We start from the raw sequence: 6705 nt of genomic DNA, 5'->3' as shown, positions 1-6705 counted from the left end.
GTCCCACCACAAAAATCACTTTTCTGGGCATAGAACTGGACTCAGTAGCGGGGACGGCTAGGCTACCTGAGGACAAGGTGAAGGATTTCAGGGCAGAAGTAAGGGGCCTATGCGGCCGCAGCAAGGCAATCCTCCGCGAGCTACAAAGGTTGATCGGTAAGCTCAACTTCAAAGCCAAGGTAATCCCCGCAGGGAGAGTGTTTGCCAGGCATCTCACTCAGTTGATCTCAGGCCTCACCGACAAGCACCACCACGTCCGTCTAGGGGCGGGGGTCAAGCAGGACTTAATTATGTGGGACAAATTCCTAACAGACTTCATGATATGGAGAGAGGGGTGGGTAACAGCCATGCAGATAGCCCTATTTACTGACGCCTCCGGGAGCACAGGCTTTGGGGCAATCCTGGGTAAGAAGTGGTGTGCAAGCCAGTGGCCAGAGAAGTGGCACAGGCAGGGCATCACCAGTAATATAACATTCCTGGAACTTTTCCCGATTATAGTAGCGTTGACGGTGTGGAAACAGGAGCTAAAAGACATGAAGCTGACACTGTGGTCAGACAACAAGGGGGTGGTGCAGGCCATTAACAAAGGTGGAGCAAGGTGCCCTGACACTTTAAGGCTAAGGAGGCAGTTAGTTAAATTGCAGCTGGAGGGGAACTTGGATCTGAAGGCCCACCATGTACCAGGGGTGGACAACGTAGTAGCGGACGCCCTGTCCAGGTCACAGATGAGACGATTCAAGGAATTGGTGCTAGGGGCGGATAAGACCATGACCCCTTTTCCAGAGTACCTGTGGGACCTGGGGGGGTAGATCTATCCACATTGGTGAATCAGGCCCTTACCCAAGAGGCAGCTAGACGATACAAGAAATACGCATCAACAGTGATGAAGATAGGGGGCATACGGTCACTGAATGACAGGGACGGGACACGGAGAGCAGTGGAGCGATTCACACAATGGGCATTTGCCAACAAGAAAACGAGGTCTTGGGCCAGGCTCACTTGGCAGCCATAGCCCATTTCAGAAAAATTCACACAGGGGAAGACCCCACAGCATCCCTGTACCTCAAGGCAGAAATGAAGGGGTGGAAAAGAGCTGATGGGATAAAGGCGGATATCAGGCGTCCCATAGATTTCAAAAGACTTGGCCAGCTGATGGAGGCGCTGGCATTATGTACAAAGGACAGATTTAAACTCCACCTGTTTCAAGCAGCATTTTTCATGGCATTCTTTGGCGCATTCTGCATCAGCGAACTAGTGGCACCTAGGAAGCAGGGGCCGGCGGTGCGGTGACTCCAGTCCACAGACATTAGACCCAGGGCAGCCTCAGTGGAGATAGTTCTGAGAAGATCAAAAACAGACCAGGCAGGAAGGGGTGCTGTGATACAGCTACAGTGCATCCAAGGGAGCAGTTATTATGCAGTGTGCTGCTTGTTTAAATACATGGAAGCACGCCCGGCAGGGGAGGGGCCACTTTTCAAACATCAATATGGGAGCAACTTGAGCAAGTTCCAATTTACCACAGTGATGCGCCAGGCCCGCTCCAAAACCGGGCTGCCCCCGGAGGCCTTTGCCTCCCACTCTTTCAGGATTGGCGTGGCAACTTCGGCACCACAATACGGCATGTTGGAAGCAAGGATTCAGGCTGTTGGCAGGTGGCGCTCCCGAGCATACAAAACCTACATCAGACCACAACAACTTTAGATCCCACCGGCGTGGGTGGGGGGGGCCACTCACTTTGGGATGCAGCACGGCAGGGTGAGTGGTCTAGCGCATCACCTTGGGATGCCGCACGGCAGGGTGACGAGGGGTGAGCATCCCCAAAAGGGACGGACGGCTTAGAACTATGGCGCCTCCACCGCCATGACAACCACCTGACTTTGCGATTCGTTTTCTTGCAGGCGAATGCCCATGGCTGGTGTGGGTAGTGGGTCACTCTTTCGTGTCCGGGATGCAAACATGGTGGCAGCAGGCAGGCCACAGGATGGCGAGCAAACCCAAAGGCACGTGCATTCACTGATTGGGACAGCCAGGGATGAGATGGAGCCAGCTGCCGGTAACACTCAAAAACCTGCTGGCGGACTCGGCATTTAACCCGGACATACTGATCATTCACCTCGGGGGCAACGACCTGGCCCAGGTGGGAAGGAAGGCGCTGGGGCAAGCCATTCAGACGGACCTCACTAGGGCAGCTACATGGTTCGGCGGCACGACCATCATATAGTCAGAGGTGATCAGTAGAAGACAGTGGATGGGCTCTGAATCGAACAAAGCAGTGGCTAACGGCAGAAGAAAAATGAACATCGTAATGCACAGTTTCTGCAGGATCAACGGTATGGAGTCCATCAGGCATGGGCTGATCCACCCAGGGCGCCCGGAACTGTATGGCCAGGACGGGGTCCATCTGTCAGAGGAAGGGTTGAAAGTCTTCTGGAATAACCTGTGGGGCACAATGGCTCTGGCAGGCTGAAAATAAGAAAAAGAAGGAGAAACACACAAGCTGGGGGGAGCCGCAGGAAGACGTTAGCCTACCTGCGGCGTGGCGGAAAAAATGGTACAATGGTTGGCTAAGAAGACACACCGACAGGGCGGTGTGTAGGTCGACGGCCACTCACTTTGGGATGCCGGACGGCAGGGTGAGTTGGCCGTGCCAAGGAGTGGAGTAGCAAACGGAGACGGTGCTCGCGGCCCAGACCTGGCCGGACGGCAGGGCACAAAATGGTAGGGAGTTGGGGCCTAACTCCGGGGAGAAGCTACCCCTCCCTACACGCATAGGGCATGGGTGACCAACCAAATGGTGGTCCCAGAAGTAACATGACAAAGAGGACTACCAAGAACTGACAAAAGAACTAGTTTTGGGGGGCCATTTACGAACCGAATGTACCTCAATATGATCTGCACAATATGATAATGATATGTATGATTTATGACCAAGATATTGCAGTTCGCAAATGACCAATATGACCAGGGGTCATGCTAATGATGACCAGATAACCAGCATGTATGTAATCCTAATAAAACTGCGGCCAACAACGACCAATACAACTACAATACTTGTTGGCTAAATTTATTATTAGGGTACCAAGGCGGCGGGGTTGGAATAAGTTTGCCCCGAATGGGCGCAGTGCGGGGGTTATCGCAGAGGCCGCTCCCTCCGAAGCGGGGGGGCTCAGGGGCCGGAGCCATAACCCATGCTGATCCATGGGGAGGAACTGGTTCTGGGCGCCCAAAAGCACCCAGAAGCAGTGCCAAGGGCGCACTACCCCTCGCAGGAGTGCCAAAGTGGCGACAAGCCCTCCCGTATAATTGGGGGCCCGGCTAGGTACGAACTGCCCAATGGGGGGACAGCACCTGAGTGGCGGGAAAGGCTTGGGGGGATATAAGCCACCGCTCCCCCAGGTAGCTCCTAACTTCGTGGAGCGGGGGAAGTGGCGCACTGGCTGTTTTGGCCTCACCCACCCGCACCTATGAAAAACAGCAGTGTCGCAGTGCTGGACAGCAACACGAGAGTTGGCAGAAAAAATGGTACAATGGTTGGCTAAGAAGACACACCGACAGGGCGGAGTGTAGGACGAGGGCCACTCACTTTGGGATGCCGCACGGCAGGGTGAGTTGGCCGTGCCAAGGAGGGGAGTAGCAAACGGATACCGCACTCGCGGCCCAGACCTGGCCGGACGGCAGGGCACAAAATGGTAGGGAGTTGGGGCCTAACTCCCGGGAGAAGCTACCTCTCCCTACACGCATAGGGCATGGGTGACCAACCAAATGTTGGTCCCAGAAGTAACATGACAAAGAGGACTACCAAGAACTAACAAAAGAACTGGTTTAGGGGGGCCATTTACGAACTGAATGTACCGCAACATGATCTGCACAATATGATATTGATATGTATGATTTATGACCAAGATATGGCAGTTCGCAAATGACCAATATGACCAGGGGTCATGCTAATGATGACCAGATAACCAGCATGTATGTAATCCTAATAAAACTGCGGCCAACAACGACCAATACAACTACAATACTTGTTGGCTAAATTTATTAGGGTACCAAGGCGGCGGGGTTGGAATAAGTTTGCCCCAAATGGGCGCAGTGCGGGGGTTATCGCAGAGGCCGCTCCCTCCGAAGCGGGGGGGCTTAGGGGCCGGAGCCATAACCCACGCTGATCCATGGGGAGGAACTGGTTCTGGGCGCTCAAAAGCACCCAGAAGCAGTGCCAAGGGCGCACTACCCCTCGCAGGAGTGCCAAAGTGGCGACAAGCCCTCCCGTATAATTGGGGGCCCGGCTAGGTACGAACTGCCCAATGGGGGGACAGCACCTGAGTGGCGGGAAAGGCTTGGGGGGATATAAGCCACCGCTCCCCCAGGTAGCTCCTAACTTCGTGGAGCGGGGGAAGTGGCGCACTGGCTGTTTTGGCCTCACCCACCCGCACCTATGAAAAACAGCAGTGTCGCAGTGCTGGACAGCAACACGAGAGTTGGCAGGAAAAATGGTACAATGGTTGGCTAAGAAGACACACCGACAGGGCGGAGTGTAGGACGAGGGCCACTCACTTTGGGATGCCGCACGGCAGGGTGAGTTGGCCGTGCCAAGGAGGGGAGTAGCAAACGGATACGGCGCTCGCGGCCCAGACCTGGCCGGACGGCAGGGCACAAAATGGTAGGGAGTTGGGGCCTAACTCCGGGGAGAAGCTACCCCTCCCTACACGCATAGGGCATGGGTGACCAACCAAATGTTGGTCCCAGAAGTAACATGACAAAGAGGACTACCAAGAACTAACAAAAGAACTGGTTTAGGGGGGCCATTTACGAACTGAATGTACCGCAACATGATCTGCACAATATGATATTGATATGTATGATTTATGACCAAGATATGGCAGTTCGCAAATGACCAATATGACCAGGGGTCATGCTAATGATGACCAGATAACCAGCATGTATGTAATCCTAATAAAACTGTGGCCAACAACGACCACTACAACTACAATACTGGTTAGCTAATTTTATTAGGGTACCAAGGTGGCGGGGTTGGTAAATGTTTCGCCCGAATTTGCGCAGTGTGGGGGTTATCAGGATACTGATACACGTTCCTCTCATTCCTTTCAGGATTCAACCTATACACGTTCGGAGAGAGGTGGACTGTCAGAGTGCAGATCTGAAGAGCAGTTGAAGCCGAAAAGGGAAACACGTCGCACTTCAGACTCCGTCCGTAAAGATAATAAACAAAAAACTCCTAAATCTCAATTCAAAAAGAAGAAGGTAGCCGGGATCAAAATAGGACATGCCCAGCCTGCTGAAGACTCTGCTTCTGAACGGGGAATGGTACAGTAGGGGAACTGGTCCCAGTAGTACAATCCTAAATCGCACACACACTTAAAACCCAATGGGCATTAACACACTAGTATTCCATAATTTGTAGTTCAATGTTATTAAATCACATTGAACAGATGTTCATATATCAATGGAGAATACAAACGTGTACCAAACAAGTGCCCCACGTAAAAAGGGGAGAAAGGGAAAAGGTAGTGTGCATCAAGCCAGGGTTGAGGGAGTGAAAAGGAAAGGTAGCGACAATAAATCCTTCACACCATTATTTACAATTAAACCGACTTTTCTCAGCCTCACAGTTAGCAAATAATAAATACAAATCAATTGTTTTTAACAGCACAGTAGGAAATCACTGTTGACCAAACTGGCACATACGGGAAACAATGTCGACGTTTCGACCCCCAAAGTGGAGTAGGCTGCTTATGTCCTCACGACAGGGTCTTCCTCAGGACTGAATGTGGGGCACTGTGCGCCACCCTTAACTTGGTGGTGGAAAAATGTAGGTGGGCCCAGTGGCTCCAAGAGGAGAGAGCCAAGAAATGGCACTTGACAAGAATCTTGAGGGTTCCCCACTACTGGAAATCCCCTCTTTGCGGCAAAGAAAATGAATAGTTAATATTCAATTCTGATTGGGCCCAGATGAACTCCGCCTCACGATTGTCAAAGACAGACGAATGTCTGACTGAATATCGACGGACAGAAAATCGGCCTACAAAAATATCGACACAAAAATATCGATGTCAAAAATATAGAAGTCCTATCTATATAATGGTATAAGTACAAACATTTCGGAAACAAAATATTGTTGTCAAAAATATCGATGTTAAAAATATCGTTTTTTAAAAATGTTTTAATAATAATGTAAAATTAAGTAAATTATACATATAAATAAAAGAAACATAATTAAAAATATTATAACATGTTTAACAAATAATAACTTATACATATAAAGTTAATATAAATTAAACATATACACTCGTATCCCGGGAAAAGTAGTTCCCGGGGTGCGAGTCGTACAGGGGTACGAGTCGTACAGGCCACCCATGCATATGTACGCACCTCACAACAACATCGCGTATGTACGCACCTTACAACAACATCATCACGTATGTACGGTGCGTACCCCACCATCGCGTATGTACGCACCTCAAAACAACATCGCGTATGTACACACCTTACAACAACATAATCGCGTATGTACGGTGTGTACCCCAACATCGCGTATGTACGCACCCCACAACAACATCATCGCGTATGTACGGTGCATACCCCAACATCACGTATGTACGCACCTTACAACAACATCATCGCGTATGTACGGTGCGTACCCCAACATTCCGTATGTACGCACCTCACAACAACATCATCGTGTATGTA

The sequence above is a fragment of the Triturus cristatus genome, chromosome 8 (assembly GCF_964204655.1).
Source record: "Triturus cristatus chromosome 8, aTriCri1.1, whole genome shotgun sequence".
In the NCBI taxonomy this organism is placed as follows: domain Eukaryota; kingdom Metazoa; phylum Chordata; class Amphibia; order Caudata; family Salamandridae; genus Triturus; species Triturus cristatus.
Note: the sequence above shows the minus strand (reverse complement) of the source record.